Genomic DNA, 22,885 nt, shown 5'->3' on the forward strand with positions numbered 1-22,885 from the left:
GCATAAGGTCCCTGGCTGGATATTTACCATCTTACTGACGAAAATAAGCTTTTAACATCACTCTCAGATGCTTACGCCCACATCTCACATATCCAGCCAAGGAAAGAAAAACTTCTATTTTAAAGATCAAAACATTTCAAAAAATAATGTTATATAGCTATATAGAAAATAGTGGAGACATCGGTGACCTCGTTTGCAAGTAGTAAGCAGCAATTTAAATCATCGTTCCAAATCAATGAACATCATAAATGAGCACTGACTATTGCAAGAAGCTCCAAATCCTGCTATTTCATATTTCATTCAACACATTTCTTTTTTATTTATGTATTCAGCTTCTGCACACACTCACAATAACATTCAAATTTAACTTATCTAACTTATTCCTGGCATAATTTTAAGTCTAGAGTACACATTACCATGACTACAAATGCCAAATTTAACACATTATTTACGTAAGATAAAAATAATTAGGCGCTAGATGACTTACTGTTCTGCTGCAGGTCTCAAGGAGGATTCTAGGGCTCTGCAGGCTCCCACCGACCCATTTAAGGCAGTCTGCAGGACCACAGGCTCACACCAGAACAAAATGTAACACTCCGGAAAAGCTCAAGTGGGGCACAGGGGACCGGAGCCTTGTTCCCAACAGTGTTATGACCTTTCTTTACTTGATTGTTTCGCTCCCTCTCATAATCCCTAGTCAGTTAATCATGTGTGCACCTGCACTGGATTAATGCACCGCAGTCTTTCGAGAGGATACACTTTACACAGCTTGTTGGCATGGTGTGATGTGGCAGGCAAAAAGTGTGTTTTTGGATGGGCATGTGTGTGCGAGCAGGGCTGCTGGTGCTACAGCAGAATTTCTGGCCCCTGGGAAAAGAGCTCAGGGGGCCTTAAAACCGTAAAAAATGTATAATCTTAAGGCCTCTGTACAGCATTTAGCATCTCTCCCCAGTTTGGTGCCCCTAAGTCACCTTTGGGTGAGTGTTTGAGCATGTGTGTGCATTCAAGCATGGCTGTAGTAATTGCAAGTTGTTGGGTTTATTGCCATGTATGCTTGTATATTTGCTCATGTTCCTGTCCCCCAAACCCTGGACCACTCCAAGCTAATGTGAGTCACTGTGGTGACAAGATGCGACGTGTCACCTGGGAGACACACAGACACAAAGGACAGACACTAGCTGTTCACTTGGCAAACGTCCACGTACACACTCACATTCATTTTATGCACACAAACACACCGACTACAGATACATGGCTGGTTGGCTGGTGATGGATGGTTGTTTCTGCACAACAGCTGGAAAGGAATGGAGGGACTGGGAGTCAGGGGAGACAGTTGGGAATGTCTATTCCTGTGTGGCATCGCTACATTAACTCTCATTATTTGGAATGCCCACTCTGAGCTGGATTTTCTAGTTAGCTGACTCAGAGATCAAGGGCACATGCTCACGAGTTTTAAGTCATTGATAGGAAATGTTAACTTGGGCAAAGTCCCAATGATGTGATTCATGCTTTCATTAACAGTAAACACAAAGTAAAGCTTAGGCTGATGGGAATGTCATTAGTTTTGCAGGTATATGCTCATATACCAAACTATAGGACAAACTGAAATTGTTACCTGATGGTGGCACCATAGAAAAAGTTGGGATTACCAACATTATTAGGTTTCATCCTCTGGGGACCACACTATCTGTAAAAGAAGTTCATGGCAATCCATCCAATAGTTCTTATATTTTGATATAATGAAACATTATACAACAAACAATATGATGAAACATTAGTGGTTGTAGACAGTCAGGGCCTGAAGTTAACTTTTTTGCGACCAGCCACTGTGGCAGGTGGATTTTAAAATCCACCAGCCACACAGACTTTTCACTAGCCATTTCCTTTTGCCTCATAAAGGTGAAATACAGAAAATGCACAAGCATCGTTCTTAAACCTGTTAAGAATACACATTTAAGTGCTGTCTAGTTATAAACGAAATCAATACTGCACTATATAAAACAATATATTCAAACAATATAACTATAAAACAATACTGCACTGCAGTTCATTTGTTCTGTACTGTTGTCAAAAAATCAGCTACTCACGAACCTTGTCGTTGTCGCCAACTGTTTGCTTGGTATAAAAACATCTTTTACTTTTCTTTGAATCATCCTCATCTTTTTGTTGATTGCTTGTTTCAACCGGTCTCTTCACCCAATTAATGTACCGCCACATTTTTGTGTTCAAATCCAAGGAAATGGCGGACTTGGTTGAAATGAGAAAGAACAGTGGCAAAAAACAACTAATGAATCACTCAATTCTCATTGGCTACCTGCCAACGTGGCAGGTAGATTTACAGTTTCACCTGCCAATGGCAAAATTCAGCCGCATTTTGCGCGTGGCCGGGTGTTAATTTCAGGCCCTATAGACCGTGTATGTTGTGCTCCAGCTATATTGGGTATACAGAATATATTTGAATGACTAAAATGTATTCCAATTAACATATTTAATTAACTGATTACATAATCATTTTCCTCTTGGAGTGATATTTCCTTGTACAATTCATTTCCAATATGCTTATTATTGCATGTCTATATTCTTTTCAGGTAGGCTAGAAAGTTCCATTGCATAAGGAGGAAGAAAGAAGAGTGAATTAAATCTGGAATATCAAGAGATGTTTATATGTGGAACTGGTGATTACAGATCCTTTGAATGTCATCCATTTATAGAAACTCTTACATTATAGATATTATGGTGATCCTTTGAGCTTCCTTCGGCATGTCCTTGAATCCCAATCTGCTCCAGGGACATTGCTCTTGTGTGACCATGCACTCTGTCCCCACTTCATTTCTTTCCTCTAGTGTTCATTTCCATAGAGCATTGAATGAATTAGTATTAGCTACAACATCACTGATTGCCTTTGTAACCACAGATCCCTTCCAACTATCCCTACCATGACACCTTCACATCCTCAACTTATTTGCCTTAAAAGAAAGAGCCCTTTTTAATGATTTAATTTACAAGTGAAGGTTTGTCAGTAGTGTATGAACAATAATATCATTTTCTGATTTCCTGACCTCCATTTCAAGCTTGTAGAAGGAACAGATGCTGCTTACCAATTTATTTATGCAAAGTAGATTAACTTGGGCACCTTGCAAATCACCGGGTTTATTCATGAGTGAAAAGTCTACACAATTGATTTACAAAAGTAGCTCTTACTGCTTTGATTGTGATGTGTAAAAATGATTCAGCCACTTGGTATTTTTTACTATGAACAAATCTGTCCTCCACATTTCCTCCTGACAATGTTTACGTTCAAACATCCGATAAGTCAACTCTCTACTCCCAGGAGATACCCTCGCTATAACTGAATAAAAACCCAGCAGTGCAGGCTTAGCAGGACTCAGACATAATCCTGCTATTAGCCAAGACAGGATTCCAATCAGAGCTCAACAGTTTCCCTGGCTCTTCCACTCTTTTACCAGCAAAACACAGGATTAAGAGGTGACAGGCAACCTCCCACCTGTCATACAGTATGGGATCAGTGCAAACACAAAACAGGTGTCAGTTACTCCATGAAGTCACAAGCAAGTCAGATATCAAGTAAACACATATCTTTATTTTTGTATTCAGGGAGAAAAAGGTCAACAACATTGTTACAGTGCAAGAGTACAAAACATATTGGTGCAATAGTCGGTTTAAAGGTATATGGACTGGAACCATCACCTTATCGTGGTGGAGAGGTTTGTGTGTCCCTATGAACCTGAGGGCTGTGTTGTCTGGAGCTTTGTGCTCCTGGTAGGGTCTCCCAAGGCAAAGTAGTCTCAGGTGAGGGACCAGACAAAGAATGGTTCAAAAACCCTATGAGTGACCGAGGAAGCGATGGAGTGACCCTGCCCGGAGGAAGCCCGGGGCCCCCATCTGGAGCCAGGCCCAGATGGAGGGCTCGTCAGCGAGCGTCTGGTGGCCGGGTTTGCCACGGAGCTCGGCCGGGCACAGCCCGAAAAAGCTACGTGGCATCCATCTCTCCATCCCATGGGCCCACCACCTGTGGGAGGAACCGCTGGGGTCGGGTGCGCTGCCACATGGGTGGCAGTGAAGGTCAGGGGCCTCGACGGACCAGACCCGGGCAGCAGACGCTAGCTCTGGGGACGTGGAATGTCACCTCTCTGTGGGGGAAGGAGCCGGAACTGGTGCGGGAGGTGGAGCGCTACCGGTTAGATCTGGTGGGGCTTACCTCTACGCACAGTCTCGGTTCTGGAACCATACTCCTGGATAGGGGTTGGACTCTTTTCTTCTCCGGAGTTGCCCAGGGTGTGAGGCGCCGGGCGGGTGTGGGGATACTCACAAGCCCCCGGCTGAGCGCCGCTACGTTGGAGTTTACCCCGGTGGACGAGAGGGTCGCCTCCCTACGCCTGCAGGTTGTGGGGGGGAAAACTCTGACTGTTGTTTGTGCATATGCACCAAACAAGAGTTCGGAGTATTCGGCCTTCTTGGAGACCTTGAGTGGAGTCCTATATGGGGCTCCAGTGGGGGACTCCATAGTTCTGCTGGGGGACTTCAACGCACACGTGGGCAATGATGGAGACACATGGAGAGGCGTGATTGGGAGGAACGGCCTCCCTGATCTAAACCAGAGTGGTTGTTTGTTGTTGGACTTCTGTGCTAGTCATGGATTGTCTATAACGAACACCATGTTCGAACATAGGGATGCTCATAAGTGTACTTGGTACCAGAGCACCCTAGGCCAAAGGTCAATGATCGATTTTATAATCGTTTCATCTGATCTGAGGCCGTATGTTTTGGACACTCGGGTGAAGAGAGGGGCAGAGCTGTCAACTGATCACCATCTGGTGGTGAGTTGGGTCAGAGTGTGGGGGAAGACTCTGGACAGACCTGGTAAGCCCAAACGGGTAGTGCGGGTAAATTGGGAACGTCTGGAGGAGGCCCCTGTCCGACAGACTTTCAACTCACACCTCCGGTGGAGCTTTTCGTGCATCCCTGTGGAGGCTGGGGGCATTGAACCCGAGTGGACAATGTTCAAAGTTTCCATTGCTGAAGCTGCGGCGAGGAGCTGTGGTCTTAGGGTCTTAGGTGCCTCAAGGGGCGGTAACCCACGAACACCGTGGTGGACACCGGTGGTCAGGGAAGCCGTCCGACTGAAGAAGGAGTCTTTCCGGGATATGTCCCAGAGGACTCCGGAGGCAGTGGCAAGGTACCGAAGGGCCCGAAGGGCTGCAGCCTCTGCCGTGAAAGAGGCAAAGCAGCGGGTGTGGGAGAGGTTCGGAGAAGACATGGAGAAGGACTTTCAGTCGGCACCAAGGTGCTTCTGGAAAACCGTTCGCCACCTCAGGAGGGGGAAGCGGGGAACCATCCAAGCTGTGTACAGTAAGGATGGGACGCTGTTGACCTCAACTGAGGAGGTAATAGGGCGGTGGAAGGAGCACTTTGAGGAACTCCTAAATCCGACTAATACGCCCTCTATGGTAGAGGCAGAGCTGGAGGATGATGGGGGATTGTCGTCAATTTCCCTGGTGGAAGTTGCTGAGGTAGTTAAACAACTCCACAGTGGCAAAGCCCCAGGGATTGATGAGATCCGTCCAGAAATGCTTAAAGCTCTGGGTGTGGAGGGGTTGTCTTGGTTGACACGCCTCTTCAACATTGCGTGGAAGTCTGGGACGGTGCCTAAGGAGTGGCAGACCGGGGTGGTGGTTCCCCTTTTCAAAAAGGGGGACCAGAGGGTGTGTGCCAATTATAGGGGTATCACACTTCTCAGCCTCCCTGGTAAAGTCTTCTCCAAGGTGCTGGAAAGGAGGGTTCGGTCGATAGTTGAACCTCAGGTTGAAGAGGAACAATGCGGATTCCGTCCTGGTCGTGGAACAACGGACCAGATCTTTACTCTCGCAAGGATCCTGGAGGGAGCCTGGGAGTATGCCCAACCGGTCTACATGTGCTTTGTGGATCTGGAGAAGGCCTATGACCGGGTCCCCCGGGAGATACTGTGGGAGGTGCTGCGGGAGTATGGGGTGAGGGGGTCCCTTCTCAGGGCCATCCAATCTCTGTACAACCAAAGCGAGAGCTGTGTCCGGGTTCTCGGCAGTAAGTCGGACTCGTTTCAGGTGAGAGTTGGCCTCCGCCAAGGCTGCACTTTGTCACCAATCCTGTTTGTAGTATTTATGGACAGGATATCGAGGCGTAGTCGGGGTGGAGAGGGGTTGCAGTTCGGTGGGCTGGGGATCTCATCGCTGCTTTTTGCAGATGATGTGGTCCTGATGGCATCATCGGCCTGTGACCTTCAGCACTCACTGGATCGGTTCGCAGCCGAGTGTGAAGCGGCTGGGATGAGGATCAGCACCTCTAAATCGGAGGCCATGGTTCTCAGCAGGAAACCGATGGAGTGCCTTCTCCAGGTAGGGAATGAGTCCTTACCCCAAGTGAAGGAGTTCAAGTACCTTGGAGTCTTGTTCGCGAGTGAGGGAACAATGGAGCGGGAGATTGGTCGGAGAATCGGCGCAGCGGGTGGGGTATTACATTCAATTTATCGCACTGTTGTGACGAAAAGAGAGCTGAGCCAGAAGGCAAAGCTCTCGATCTACCGGTCAGTTTTCGTTCCTACCCTAGGTTGGGTCATGACTGAAAGAACGAGATCCAGGGTACAAGCGGCCGAAATGGGTTTCCTCAGGAGGGTGGCTGGTGTCTCCCTTAGAGATAGGGTGAGAAGCTCAGTCATCCGTGAGGAGCTCGGAGTAGAGCCGCTGCTCCTTCGCATCGAAAGGAGCCAGTTGAGGTGGTTCGGGCATCTGGTAAGGATGCCCCCTGGGCGCCTCCCTAGGGAGGTGTTCCAGGCACGTCCAGCTGGGAGGAGGCCTCGGGGAAGACCCAGGACTAGGTGGAGGGATTATATCTCTAACCTGGCCTGGGAACGCCTTGGGATCCCCCAGTCGGAGCTGGTTAATGTGGCTCGGGAAAGGGAAGTTTGGGGTCCCCTGCTGGAGCTGCTACCCCCGCGACCCGAGACAGGATAAGCGGACGAAGATGGATGGATGGACAGAAGGCTATCACTTACTTTGCACATGTGTTTACATACTTTCAGAGTTTTATTTCTATTTTGGATAATCTTTAGGTGAGTTTGCATCCATCTGTTTTGAAAATAAAAACCCAGTGGAAATTACAGGAATTAGAAAATAAATCTATTATATAGCAAAAAAGTTTGTACTGAGTTTGTCTGATGTTGATTGATGACAATAGACTAGGGGCCCTATCTTGCATCTGGTTTGTATTTCTTTAAACCAATCACAACCGTCCTGGGTGGCGCTAAGCCCCGGATGCAGCAACGGTGCCCTTGCAAAATAGATGGAAGGTGAATTTACATCTGTTGAGCCAGACTACATTAATCATATCTTTTGATGGTTTTCAACACATTTAGTCTGCTATTGATGTATTCTTCACAAATACATTAAATCATAGCTGCTCACCCATCTGAAGTCACTCTGACAAGATTATCAGCCAAATATCTGAAGACAAAATATGGAATATTTAAGAAATTTAAGCCAGATTCAAACTGACTTTTACACAACATGAATAAATCTCCTCCTACTCCTCTTGCTTACTTCCCTCAGAGTGTGAATCCTACACCACAACAAGCATCAGCCAAGACACTGTAGTTATATTTGGTCACTTGGAGTGTGAGATGCATTTTAGCTTATCCGTGCATTGCCTTTGTGCCAAACCAAAGCCTTGGTGAGGACCGCAGCTATTTATGGCCACGTCAACTGTGGCACCTTTCACCACTAACCAATTAGTGGTTTTGTTGTGCTCCCACTCTGACCTTTGTTGTGTAATTGATTTGAATGTATGTGTTTGTTTTTTTCAAGCATGTGAAAGTGAAAGTGTCATGATTGCGAGACAGATTTAACCACACAAACACACAGGCACGAAACACAAACATGCATGTGCTTGTTGTGTACTGAACGTGCACACGCATTGACGCAAGCATACAGGCATGCCAGTATGCACACATCCGCACACACACAAAATACACACAAATGGGGAGAGTAGAAAAGTGTGTGCGGACATGGACAAACAGAAACGTATTTGATTCAACAGTTATGTTTAGCCTCGGTGGACTATTTAAATGGAAATCAACACTTCAGTTTTAGTTGACGCTTGTTGATTCAACATACAGTCAAAGTCAACTTCCTGTAGCATGTTTTGCTGTTGACACTCAGCTCATACGTGGGATGATTTGATTGCTGCCAAATTTCCATTTCCACTCAAATCTGCTGGTATTGTCGTAATCATGCATACTAGCCAATATTATACCTTGTTCTGGATAAGACTGCTGCTGAAGTGCGCTAACTCGAAGCCCCTTAAAGCTAGTACACATAATAGCAGATGTGCATGTACTTGCATTTACATTTAAAAACGTGATTTAGAATTTTTTTTACCAAAGGCATGAACAACAAGGGATTATTAATTATAATTGTAATTATTAGGAAATGCTGTTTGTATATTGCTGTGCATGTATACTGCATACATCATATTACACCCTTTAAGTTGAATAGGGTGTTTTTTGATGAAAAAAGTTGTAATTAATGAAATGAATGGTTGCTGAATTCAGTTATCTGCTTTAGTTTTTAAAATATTGAATTTATTCGCATAACATGACTACTTTTTTATTGTAACTTTAATTTCAAGATCTTTACCAAATGGTGCTCAGATGTATATGACTGCTATTCCCAAGGATAAAAAAAATGCCAGTTATCACTGATACAAAAGAAGAAGAAATAAATATTCTTGCTGAGATGGCCTGCAGTTGAGAAGCCAAAACATGTACTTGGTAGTTGTGCTACTGCTTATTTCTGCATTGAGAGTTTGTATACTGTAGTGAAATGAAAAAAAAAAAAAACTGCATGGAATCCATGACAACAGTACAAATTGGGCTTGGTTCTCTGTAGTTCTTCTAGTTTGTACACCAGTGAGCTGGCTGATGCCTGTTTGTGTGTGACAGAGACAGAGAGAAGGGAAGACTCGCTCTGACTCTATTTCCTCATTAGATCAAACTTTACCAAGATGTTATTCAGAGTGGACAGGCTGCATCTTTCTTCTGCTTCGTATGCCCGGGATCAGTCTGAAAAAGCTTAGGTGTGTGATTGTGTGTGAGAGGGGGTCTGCTCTTGTTCAAAACCAGTGGCAAACCGACTTAAACACAAGATAAGATTGTGTGAGGCAACCGGGAAATGTAGCATAAATAATGTAAAATGTAGTAGCTGTTTCTCTGGTCACAATTTAAACTGTCAAGCTGCCAAGTGTAGGGATGACAGTAATTGCCACATATCTGTTGGTGCATAAAAACAAAGCTCTCTGCTGAGCCTTTTATTAACCCGTTTTCTTTAACTAGCAGGTTTGAACTAATCCTGTATTTGCTTATTTTTTTGTCCTAATAACCTGCCTGTAGAAACGTATGTATGCAATTTCATTTTTCCTGCCATCATCATCCTCTTCAGCAGCCCTCAACAGCCGAGCGAAAATACTTTTGTCGTACATTATTTCTATACTAAATAGCAGCAAAATATAGCTATTTTAACATGTCATATTCAATAAGGGCTCAGACTTGCATACATTTGCTTCATGAAATGAAGTCACACAATAGCAATTTATTGTAAAACTCTCCTTAGTATGAAGACACATAAAAGTATGTTTCCAAAAAAAGGACCAGTAATTAGGAGCAGCACATAAGGGTTAAATTATACACAGAGAAAGGGACAGATGGAAAGTGCAATTCAAACGGTGAAAGACAAATCATCCATAATATGGAGGGATCCATATCTTTACATTTTCTTTTACTTTCAGTGAGCACATGCTGTCACATGCCTCATGATTTCAAAGAATTATTCTGGTGGAAAATGATCCCCTGATGTTCCCGCCATCCTTCTGACAAAAACAGTAGAGAAAACAGCTTGTCAGACTTAAGAGGTGGAAGGATAGGGGAAACTATGGGTACACTATTAAATCTGCGACACTTGGTTTGGAGTTAATTCATCTTACTGGAGACCTTATGGAGCAGAACTATGACACCAGAATGGCTATAACCTATTGTCTCATTAATCTAAAGATGATAGGTAGCCTGCTAATTCTCCGTTCTTGTCTCATGGGATTAATATGATGTCAGGACAGGAAATATAACCCTCCATCTGGTGATAATTGGTCATGTCAGCTACTGTAATGACTTTAGTCCGTCTCCCATTTAACCTTTTGACAGTGACATCAAATTTCAACAAACAATGTTAGCATCAAGAATGCCATACATTTCGAGAATGAAAATTTAGTATTTTAGTGGCAGAGGCGAGCACAACCCCACCTTGCATGGCAGCTGGATTCTCGCAATATCACGAGTCATCACATAAAATCAATCTTGTCAGGCTTCAAGTAATGCATTTGTATCTGAGCTACCAGCTAACAAAACCAATCAGCTACTGGCAGCTATGGCCGATGTTTAGGGGTGTGACGACCCGTGTTTGTTCAAAACAATAATGGCGGATGTGATAGACAGATGCAGACAGAGCTGAGGGGAACTGCAAAGTTTGGTGTTAATTCTCTGCTAGTTTGATGCTATGAGAAACCCCTTTCACATTACACATAATCATTTAATCCATTGTTGATATAGAAATATTTTTGAGTGCAGCTTTAAAGTGGGTATCATCACCATCAGAGCACACCATCCTGCTCCTTATGAACTCTTCCTCTAGGTAACACTGTGCTTGTGTGTTTTAAGTGTGTGTTTATACCTGCTGGTTGATTCATGCTGATATATGTTAATGCATGTAGCATGCTGTAGTGCCATTAAACCAATTCTATGTGATTTACAGTTGAATCCTCCATCATTGCTTGAGCTGAAAATAACTAAATCTCTACTGAATTTGTTTAGCGTTGATGAAAGAATGTAAGGTGTTTAAACTGTGATGTGCAGCATATCAAAGACATCTGGGGATGCATTTTTGCAGCGACAGGTCTCGTATATCCGTCATATGTTTTTCCTGGTAGCGTGACAGAAGCCTTCAACATTAATGCATTTGAGGTGTTACCCAACCCTCCCCCATTGCATGTTATTCTGTGTATGTGTTTTAAAACTACAGGTGGCTGTAGCATTTCACCAATAAACAGATGACAGAACAAAGGGGGGGGGCCGTCATTTTTCATCCGGCACTAAAACGGTTTGTTTTTGTCTCTTTCTTGTCCCGCTGTCTTTTAGTTAAAACAGAAAAGCAGTAATTATAGTTGTTATAGTTCCTTTTTGGATCTCCACTTGGGAATTACATGTATGGGCGGTTAAATAATATGGGTCGCACTTTTGTCAAAACATGAAATAAATCAACTTTTTATAAAGCCTGTTCGGAACATTAAAGAGTAGCTTTGAATGAATGTGTTATTTGTTCCTAAATTAAAAATCTCCATAATTAGAGCTCTTGGTTTATTATGAAATGGCTGGCAGAGGCAACCAGATAATATGAATTCAACTCACGGCCAATCACACGGGGGGTGATAGATGAGGTCATGTGTGAGGTGATGTGTGCGTGTGTGTTCATAATTTCCCCCCTACCCATCTGTGAACATGCCTGCTCCACAATTTGCTGGTTGAAGAGCCTGAACAGAAGTGTCTGAATTATAAGCAACCTGCAGGAATTCAAATGAGTGTCAAAGGTCAATATCAAGAATCACAGTGTATATAATTCCCTGCAGACATGCAAAGAGCTTGACAATAATTCCTGACAAATTCTGAATATGAGTATATGGAGCTTTTATTTTGTATGACTGTCAGGCTAATGAGAAGGCACTCGTCGAAAATTCTTTCACATCTTTGGACAGGCGTTTGTCAATGTTTGGCCTTTGACTGGCCACAATTCCCATCACATGCATCTGTGAGACCCAACAGCAGCTATGGCAAATGCTGAATGCTAATATATAATAGTCAGATAACAAATACATATAGTATTTTTAAAGTTATGTACTGTGTACAATTCATATTTTGTAACCAAAACACATTGCATGTATCCACAAGGTCCAACAAACTGCTGAAAACATTTCTTACCTCAAAAAAACTGTTGCAAAGTTAAAGGTGCCCAGTGAGGTTTTCTTAAAGTTTACATTCCATTTTTCTCACAAAAACGCATTGTGTGTGTGTGTATCCTTGAGGTGTAACAATTTCCCTTCTCATAAAACATTGTAAAGCCTTTTTTTGTATTGCCATTGCCATTTACTTGCTAGCAGTCTTCTTCTTCATTAGATTTGCAGGTTTGGGGTGAAGGTAACCTGCACGTCACATGCAGACGCCACATAGAACGCTTTTCAACAGCGTTAGCTACATGATTGCTTGTCGGATATAAGCCAGACATTATATTTATAGTATTAAGTTGTAGTAGTATAGTAGTAAGTTGCTGTGAGCTGTAGCCTACATTCACTTCTAAACAGAAGCAGAGCATAATGTAATCTTGGAGATTATTCCGTCACAGCGCTGTGCAATGCGAGAAAATCTCAGAGCTGAACCGCAGACACTGCAGTTTTCATCAGACTCCACCTGGGTCGGGTAATTAAGTCTACTGCTAATTTACAACACTAATAACATTACCGTCGCCAAAATACCCCCACGAATCAAATCCCTACTTCACAGTTAACCATCAAGCCACTAAACCTGTATGGAAATTAACACCTCTGCTCTCTTTCTTTCTTTCTTTCTTTCTCTCTCTCTCTCACTGCGCACACACACACACACACACACACACACACACACACACACACACACACACACAATCTGGTTCTGGTGGTTGATTAACGCAGATACGTGCTGATTAGCAGTCATAACAGGCCAGGTGGGTCCATGAGGCTAATATCTGATTACGCCACATTTTCATTGTGATATTTTGTGATTACATTCTGAATCTGCAACTAACAGGATGTGAGTGTTTCTGTGACTTCCTGTTCAGACTGAAAACTGCTGTAAACGGCTGTAAACTGTCCAACTTGACTGCGGCTTTTTGTCACTGCCCCCGGCTGCTGCCGCCTGCTCTCGTACACTTTACCAGGCGAGGCGCAGCTCATCTCGAACGAGCCTATGGAAATAGCATCAAACTGGCAGCCGAAATGTTAATCACATCGCAATTTGGCATGCAGACCTAGCTCAAAACTCATAAGATATTCCCAGCTGAAGTAAGAATGTCCTTTAAACATTAGAAGTAAGAGTTAAATTATCCCTGTTAGCATGAGACCAAGTGTGTTTTACTTCTAACAAAATCCATCATTACTAATGGGTGTGGTCCGAAATGTGCTGTGTTGCACCTTTAACCACACCCAACAGTGATGTCACTGTGTCCTGACACACCCTGAGTACACTTTAACATCACTGCAGCAAGATGAGAAGTTAAACCACTGGAGGTCAGCAACAACAAGATTTTCTGTTACAATGCTCTTTACTATTAAAGGTGCACTATGTGTTCCTGCATGGTTTCAGCGCAATTTCATTTTTGTCTCAAATCGTAGGCATCTCTCCTTGATCCGCTAGCTACCTGCCCCCTGAATACACTGTGAAACAGCCCGGTCTTGGGAGACAACATCGGGGTCGTAAACGTCAAACAAACACTAGGGGCACAGGATAGGCACCAAAATACAACAAACACGTTCCAGCCAATCACCGACAAGATGGTTGGGGGAGGGGGTGGGGGTTAGTGACAGTTAGTCAGTTAGTCATGACAGTTACGGAAAAATGGGGGGAGGGGCAAGCATGTTCTGTTTTGTTTTGAATTTACTTGGAACGTCAACAGAAGTAACGTCATGCAGGAACGCATAGTGCACCTTTTTAAATGTAGAAAAAATAGGTTAAAGTGGTTTTGGGCTTGTGGGAAATGTATCAAGTTAATATCATTGTAAATGGAGTTAACTTACTCTAACTTAAAATAACCTGGAACTTTGCTTTCATTATGGCTCTCACACTACAGCTTTATGAGTAGTCAAAAACTCGGTGCACCTTAGTTAGGTAAAATAAGGTGATTTGTTGTCTAGTTGGTCCAACAAAGTCCCCAATAGTATTTCAAACAAATAATCAACAGGTTCTTACACCCATCTCGTAAAATGTGGACGCTTGGTCAGGTGCCTTTGTTGTTCTTATTGACCCTAAAAGTCTCCTTTAGCGCTTTAAGTAAACGTGCTTGGTTGGGACTATTGCCGTCCCTTTTGTTATGTTAGTTATGTTAAGGAAAAGGTCGTGGTTGGGCTTACGGTTCCGTGACACGCGGGAACTACGGAACGGTTGGGTTTAGGAAAGGGTCGTGGGTGGTCGTACGGTTCTGTGACATGCGGGAAGAACGGGTCGGAAAGAAAAAAACAACTATAGCAAGCGTGACACGAACCCCGTTCTCCTGGGTGAAAAACCTGTGTTTGTTTGACCCATTCACCACCCCAACCAACCTCCTTACGCGGAAATTCGCCCTTACATACTACTCGCTAAATCCTATCTAACTGCTGCTCTCCCTGGTGCGTTACATAAACACGCTGAAAGACGCCTTTTTCGTCACATCAGACGCTGACAACCACTGTCCAAACGTCCTTATTTTACGAGTTCGGAATGAGAACGGGTTAAAATAATAGACATCCAATTCCCTTTTTGTACAAAAAAAGTACTTCAGTATTCTAGCAAGATCAGGCTCCATAACAACATCTAATGATCTGGGCTGCAATGTGTGAGTACCTAAAGCTTAGGTGTGTAGCTTTCTGGTTGCCCCAGGTAGACAAAGCCTTCAGTACTGTATGCATGTCAATCACTCTCTTCATTCACTGACATGGAGCAGTAAACACAAGGAATGATAACTGGAGGAGCTAGAGAGGATTAAAAATGAGTATGAAAGCGGGTGTGCTTTGATGTAGCCGCACTTCAAAGATATTCTCGCCTCTAGGGTGCGTGTCCCTCCACTGTACCTCGGCTTGTGCTCAAAACTGACAGGAAGTCTTGCCCCCTTTTTTCCTTTGCAACTGCCTGTTCTCTTCTTCTCTGCCTTTTCACCCCCACAAAGCTTCGACAAATTTCCCCTCTTCTCAGTGTGCGTAACATCTGACAGTTTCAGCGGAATGGCAGAAATGCATGTGAAGTACATGTATGTCGGAGAGGATTGGGCTGTGATCCCCAGTCCTCCCCTGCTGATCCTGGCTGGTTCTGCTCATCCTTCTGTACTATTCTGTAATTCACACAATAATTGCTCCGGTTGGACACAAAATCTTGGTGCTGGAAGGGTTTTAACTGCATGTTCAGTCATGTAATGTACAGTGTGAGTGTGTTAATTTTAGTTGGTATTTTTGTTTGTGTTCAAATGTGGGTGCGTGTGAACAAATTGCTCAGACATTTCCCTACAGTGCCTCACAAATGGCAAATCTCTTGATTAATAATCCAACTGCCTGCTGTAGTGCAGATGATGTGTGTGAATGTGTGTGTTGCGCAGAATAATGGATGCCATCCTGTGATCGTAAATGATCAAAAGCATTTCTTTTGATGAAAGGAAGTCAGTGACAACTTTCCTTCCTGGAACGCTAAAAATTCCCAACAGTGGAGGGGCGAGGGCTTTGATCGATTTCGCCACGCTCTAAGAACTGCTAAATAATGTGGGCGTACATTCACAGAGCTCATAAAACTGATATTTCTATGCTCTTTAATTTTTTACGTCTCCCGTGTGTCTTCTTTTCCTATGGTATTATCTCAGTGACAGGTAATCACTCAGAGAAAGCGTCACTATGCGTATGCACCTAACTGGTAGAATTATTTTGAAGCCTGGTGGCCTCTTTAAACAATATATGTCTATGTCATAAAGAGCACTTCCTGTAAGAGGAAACCATATCCTAGAGTGAGGCTTGATTTCCACAGAGGGTGCATGCTCATTACTTATCATTAAGACAGGCAATCCCATCTTAATAACCAGCCTCACACAGTCGACATCTCAGTTAAAAAGCCTGTAATTAAAGTCTATATATCAGACTCTGCAGGTGGGACTGAGTCATTGATGTCAAAGAGCACCACCGAGATACGGCAGAGCCTCATTTCCAGTTAGAAGCCGGCTTTCACCCCTACACGTCTATTAAAGGGAATCCTTGACTGTTGGCTCTCCTGTGTTTTGTAGCCGGGGAGGCTAAGTGTGACTCCGCTGCTGCAAAATGGAGATGTAAACGTCTCACTTGCTGTCAGGCAGAGAGGGCTAATTGTACAGGAGGAACAGCTGGTGCACTAAAGCTTTGACAAAAAGCAGAAAACGGTTAAGCCTGGGAAAACTTTTTTTTTCCTGTTTAAGCTGCCATTTAAAGTGAAACAAAAATAGAGAGGAGGTTGAGTGAGGTAGTTTCAGTCAGAGGAGGATCTCTTTGGTGGAGTGCCAGGTTGGGAGATTTTGAAAGGATTGTTTGGCTCATTGATGGGCTCTTGTGGGCTGACATTAGAAAATCATGCCTGATGGTTCTGAAAGAATGGTTTGGAAAGTGAATGGAACAGTTTGAGAGGCGAATGGTGGAAGCTACTGAGTGAAAAAAATTTTTTAGACGGGGAAATAAGTGGAAGGTATAAAAATAAAGTACAAAGTGCGAGAAAGGATAGAAAGAAAATGGGCAGAAGAATGATTCGTGGGAGGCAGCACGACAAGTGCTTGTATCTGTCTTTGTGCTTCCATTCATTAAAGGCAGGAAAGCTCAGGCAGAATGCTAAATTAATGAGCTCCCACAGGATAGAGGCAGTTTGGCATAGTGACAGATTACTTTCCACCAACTCTCTTATTACCAGCCGGCTTAGAGCAGCCCAGTCTAGCCTTAGCTTAGTTTAGCTCGCCAAATCCCCCAGCAGATCATAGGCCTTCAGCTGTTAGCCCACCCCAGTTTTCTGAATTATACAGAAACACATCTTTGCTCCCATCCTCTTTTTATATTAGGCTAGCTCAGAATGTTAAATATTGCATAATGTCTCTGCCTCATCCAACACTGGAATAATCTGTTTATATTACCACATTTGTATTGTATGTTTATTTCTACCACTGGTGCCATTTGCAGAAAAAAAGCACAGGTACACATCTTTCTAATCTTATTTAGCCTCTCTGCTCTGTTGTCTGCCAAAGTATTAGTCACTCTTAGCATCTGCCGGTGTGTGCTTAGACACACACACACACACACACACACACACACACACACACACACACACACACACACACACACACACTCTAAAATGCACCCAGTGTTCTGTCTGAAATTTGCCCATTATTTGGGCCGTATGACTCTACTTTTTAGCTAGTTAGTTATTAGCTCAGTGAGAGGCTAAACTAAACACAAACACACGTTTGTACAGTTGATATATTGGCTATTTGGAGTAAATAAACACAAACTGCACAAAATGTGAAAATTAGCTTTGCTTTCTATTGGAACATCAACATTAACTTACCACCAACCTCAGATAAGTCATATTACTGAGTAGCTGTGTGTTGCCTCAGCAAGTATGTTGGATCCCGCAATACTTTTTCTTCAACATTAGGCATAAAAAAATGTTTCAAAAGGTTTAATCTGCAGAGAATTGATTGAGAATGAATATGGTGTACTCACCACTGGTTGTGGGAAATGTTGCTTCTGTTCAGACAGCAGAGAGGACCGGCGAGGAGCATCTGGAGACTTACAGTAAGGATGAGTTATGGAGGAGAACGGAGTTGAATCTCAGGGCTGCTCTTAAACGCAACAAATGAAGATGGATTCCACTGGGACGTGTGTGTGTGTGTGTGTGTGTGTGTGTGTGTGTGTGTGTGTGTGTGTGTGTGTGTGCGTGCGCGCATCCAGTAGAGATGGCGATGAAAGTGAAATCTCCTTATGAACCTGTCAATGTGATGGAGTGTGTTTGTATGTCCATATAAACACGCAGAGCATATATTTGAACAACATTAATTTAGTTTTTGCTTTTACTGTGTGTGTGTGTGTGTGTGTGTGTGTGTGTGTTTGTGTTCAACACATTTGTGTAAATCTCAAGGACTAAGGTGGACGATTGAGCCACATTTGCCTCTGCATGTGTAGTATGACAGGTTGAGGAGCCGTTGTTTTGCCTTTGAGAGTCATTTGGATTCAACTGATAAGAAGGCCGTTAGCTGCTGCTTCAGCCCGTTGCCATGACAATGTGTCTTCTGTGGAGAAAGGCATGGCGCCTCAGGTATCTGTTGTAAGAGAAACCATTGCGGTGTATGTGTTGTATGGGATTGCTTTTTGTGTGGAGAGTTGGCTGGGATTTTTTAAATAAATAAATAATTAATTACAAAATAAAGCTCCCATCAAATGTCACTACCATCTCATATAATTAATATAACTCCCCATCCTCATGTGTGTATTTACACACAATCTGCAACAGCATGTGTGCATCTTCAACTGATTAGCTTCTGAAGTGTTTTCCAACATCTGGACCTGCTGCTCAAAGCATCTCCTGGGCATAGGTAACATCTGTACATGCCACTAGCCATCGATTGGCTGAATGAACGTCTGTCTGTTGTAATGCACCATATGATTGGCAGGTGGTGTGAGGGGAGGTCACGGCTTGCATTCCAAAGCTCACATTATAGCTTTTAAATGGCTGCAGTAGAAGCTTAAAGGTCAGGGATTTTTGTGACTAGAATGTTGCTCATTCTGTAAGCGGAGAACAAGTATGAAACCTGTGTGGGAGGAAGAGAATAACCAGTGTGTTCTCAATGAGCCCTTGAGCAATGTAAAGTTGCTTTTGAATTGGCGCTCAGCTGCTTATGAATGTAGTAGAGTCTTGGTAACTGAATGGAAATTGCAAAGTGAGTTGTATTCAGCCTAACCTTGGAGATTAATGGTTAGCAAAAAGATTTTTTCATTTTGAAAGACCAAATATGTGCATATATAAATATGTCTATCAATATCTGACAACACAAAAGCAAATCTGAGAAACATTAAGGTCACAGTTATCCCACAATCAAGCTTTTCTTCAGGGTTAGCAGGCTTTTCAAGACAATGTAAGGGGTCTTTAACCTGTCAGTAGTCACCCGCCCCCCCACCGCTAAGGGGAAAGAGAAAGTGACAGATCATTTGACAGAAAGATGGAGTCAGATCATTTTCAAGGAGCTAAATGTCCATGTTGATGAATGGACCGTGTTGAGGAATTGACCATTCTCTAAACTCCTCCTCCAAACAGAGATTGTGCAATCATAGCTTAGCAACATGTGTTTACATAGCAGCGGTGTGCATGGGCCTGTAGTGAGAGCAATACTCTGTAGAAACTGGAGGCTGCTTTATTTTCTTTTTTTTTTCAAAAACAAAAACGAGATAATAGTGTAGGCCAGGGGTGGCCAACCAGTTAGGTATAAAGAGCCACAAAAAAAAACGCACCATAGCAAAAAGCCACACAACACATACACGTCCACACTACAACAGCAACAGTGTCTTCCAGATCTAATGACAGTCATAATACATAGCAGTTTTCATATTTTTTTTTTCTCACTTAGATTGACTCAGTGGGAAACCTGACAGTCTTTGTTATCCACAGTCCTTTTCAGGTCTTGCTTGAACTCGGTTGTGGCCACTCGAAGCAACTCTCTCACTCATTTGTCACTAAAGGGGCTTTCAAACAGTCGGATTCAGCAGTGAAAGGGTTAACGAGGAAGGTGATCTGTGGCCGCTGTTTTTCCTCAGGTTGCAGAATCTGTCCTCAAAACTCTGCTGCATTATTTTCCATTTTAAAATAATTGGAAAATGTATTGGCAGATGCATTCAAATATGTTTTTTTTTTTACTTTTCTGAAATACTGTATGTTTCAGAAAAGTTAAAAACAACAATCAACCAATGACACAGCCCCCAGCCACACAGTAAGAGCCTCACAGGAGCAGGCAAAGAGCCGCATACGGCTCAAGAGCCACAGGTTCGCCACCCCTGGTGTAGGCTAAGGAATCAGAGGTTTGTTAGTCTGCTCTAACGGTAGCTGCAAACATTAGCATGTTCGGCTAACTAGCTCACCACCAACAGTGGTACCCCAGTGTTACTTCCAGGACCAAGGAACATGCCTTGTACATTTCCTTCAGTCCACAAACTGATCTGAACTCATACTTTGTTTGCATGTTCTCTCTGTGTTTGCTTCGTGTTCTCCAGTTTCCTCCGTGTGCTCCAGTTTCTACTCACCACCAAAAAACAAGTTTGTTAGGTTAGTGCTCCTGCCAGAGCCCCATGACCAAAAAGGCACTGGCAAAAAGAACTGGAGTTGGTCCCCAGGCACCTGCAGCTGCCCACTGCTCCTATGTATAGGATGGGTTAAAGGTAGTTTATCTGTGCATGCTTAGAAATGAAAATAAAGGCACTTTTAACCATATTTAACCTTTAATACTTTATCATTCGATTAAATGTATCACTTTGGTCATAAAACACCAAACCAGCTGTGTAAAAGGAGAGCGGCGCATTGTGAGAACGCCAACCACTGCTGTTTCCCTCTCTCCTGCGTATTGGTGAGCATGCATGATTTTAACCATTAACTGATGTACTTGTTGTTTTTTATATTCTTCTCTGGTGCTACATTTGGCTCAGCAAAAAAATAGTTTCCAGCTGTTGCTCCAAAACAAACCTGGTTAACGTTTCTGGTTGTGCGACTCAGATTCATGTAGCCTAATTGGTTTAATTAGGACAGACAGTCAGACACCTAATCTCAGGCAACACCATCAGATCTCATTTGACCAAGTTTTCCTTTTTGGAATGGGGTGAGGCAAGAATATTAGTTTATCAAGCCACTCAGAAGCCACAACTGGTTCCTGTGCCCTGGCGCAGATTATTGCACAGGAAAGCCCCACATGTGCTGGGGGTCCAGATTGCCTAGATTCCTGAAAAAAACATTCAAATTTGGTGACGCAAATCCACTTTTCATTTAATTTTTCCAAAAATCTACTGCCAAGAAAGAACTTGCCAACCGAAAATATAAATATATTCTGCGTAAAATGAAATACAAGCAATTATTTTGGATATTTTTAATTCACTGTTACAATGATTGTTTCTGTCCACAGTTTAAATATTTTTTCCAACATGTGTGCACACAGTTATCCAACACTCGCTCCTTTCCTTCCTCATCCTCTCTTTCATGCTCTGGCAACTTCTGAGTGCCCTTAAATTAATCAGTGCTTTAATGGAAGCTGGTTAAATATTCAAATTCAATAGTGAGTTGCTCAACACATATTCAGCTGGCCTCTCTCTTCTGGGCTGAAAGCAGTGGAGTACTATACATTTATACATTTTAGTGTAGGACGGTTCAGCCAATGGAATCATTAAACAAAGAAATATATTGGCATTTGTTTGCAGCTTAAATCATCTAATTAGCAAATGCTACAGTTACAGGACACAGTGCTTCTGTATATAAACAACCAAATGAGCCTTCTGTCCCTGAGCTATATGGTACACAACTAACTGCAGTGGCTCATGGCTACTGTATATATTGTGCAATGCAGTATATACTAATTATTTTTTTCCTTTTTGTCTCATTATATTTGCAGTGTTTCTGAAAACATTTTAACAATGACAACACAGAGGTTAATACACATTTGCCATGCAGTATTATAGTTTATTCGTGTATTAATTAATAATGTTTTCTAACTGCACACATCAAGTAATACTACTATATCGGAGCAACAAGTGGATATTTTAGTCGCTTCTCAGCAAATCAATTAAAAAAAATAAGCGTTATTTATCACCATACCACATGTGACACATTTCTACCTGCTATGGAGAGAATAGCACTTCCTGCACAAATGAGTAGGTTTCATACCTTTTGAGCAATGTGTATCCCACCAATCACGGGCTCAGCTGACCCCGCTGCTGTTGAAATCTCCTGAAATGGCAGGGGTGGCGTCGGTGCCACTGGTGATGTCAGCCGTCACTGCAGCACCTATCATTTGACAGATTTGTGAGGGGAGCGCCTGTCAAATAAACCATGACCGCTGCAACCTGTCATGAGCCCTCTCCGCTTTTCCCGTTAAACGTTGTGCTGTGTTGAGAACCCTGTCACTCTTAGAGACAGACACACACACACACACACACACACACACACACACAGAGAGAAAAACACATACCCAGTCGAGTGAAAGCACAGCCTCAGCCAACAGCAGATTGATGGGACTATCAGAAAATAGTGCTAGTTACAGAGTGTTGCTGCATGTATGTACTCAGGCTGTTAGCATCATAATGCATGAGCAATAATAATCTCTAATTTCAAACTGACCTTGACATGAATTCTATTTAAAAATGCATTTATGCTCATACCATAAACATGGCATAGTAAATAAGCTGCAATTAGAAACAGATCCTTCTCAAGTTACCAGACTGATGCATCGTAATTATTCATGTGGGTCTAGAAACTGTAAAAGTGGCTCCTCCTTGAGACTCACGGCTGATACTAAATGAAGTTCTGTGGGTATCTAAAAATAGCTTTGCGATAAATCAGAAGTGTGTGGTGTATGTGTGTAAGTGAGTGTGCGTGTGTGTGTCCAGTGAGGTTTCCAGTATCTGATAAAAATCCATTGTCCAAAGCTCAAGACCTGTAAAAGTACATCTGCGGAGTGAGCAAAAACTTCTTATTTTTACAGATTTAGTTATTGTACACTTATTATACTTAAAATTGGACACATCACATTAACAACATAAACATTTTAGTTTCAGAATCCTGATTTGTTTTGGTGGTCTGAAGGTAAAATGTTGAGCAGACTTTTTAATGAGATTTTTTTTTTTACAAAATGCGTCACAGCTTGCTAACAAAATGTCAACATTCTAACATTTTCACAATGGCAATGCTAAAATGCTGGTTTAGCAGGTATAATGTCTACCATGGTCATTATCTTAGAACACACAGTACCGCTGAGGCTGATAGGAA

The sequence above is a fragment of the Sander lucioperca genome, chromosome 17 (assembly GCF_008315115.2).
Source record: "Sander lucioperca isolate FBNREF2018 chromosome 17, SLUC_FBN_1.2, whole genome shotgun sequence".
NCBI lineage: Eukaryota > Metazoa > Chordata > Actinopteri > Perciformes > Percidae > Sander > Sander lucioperca.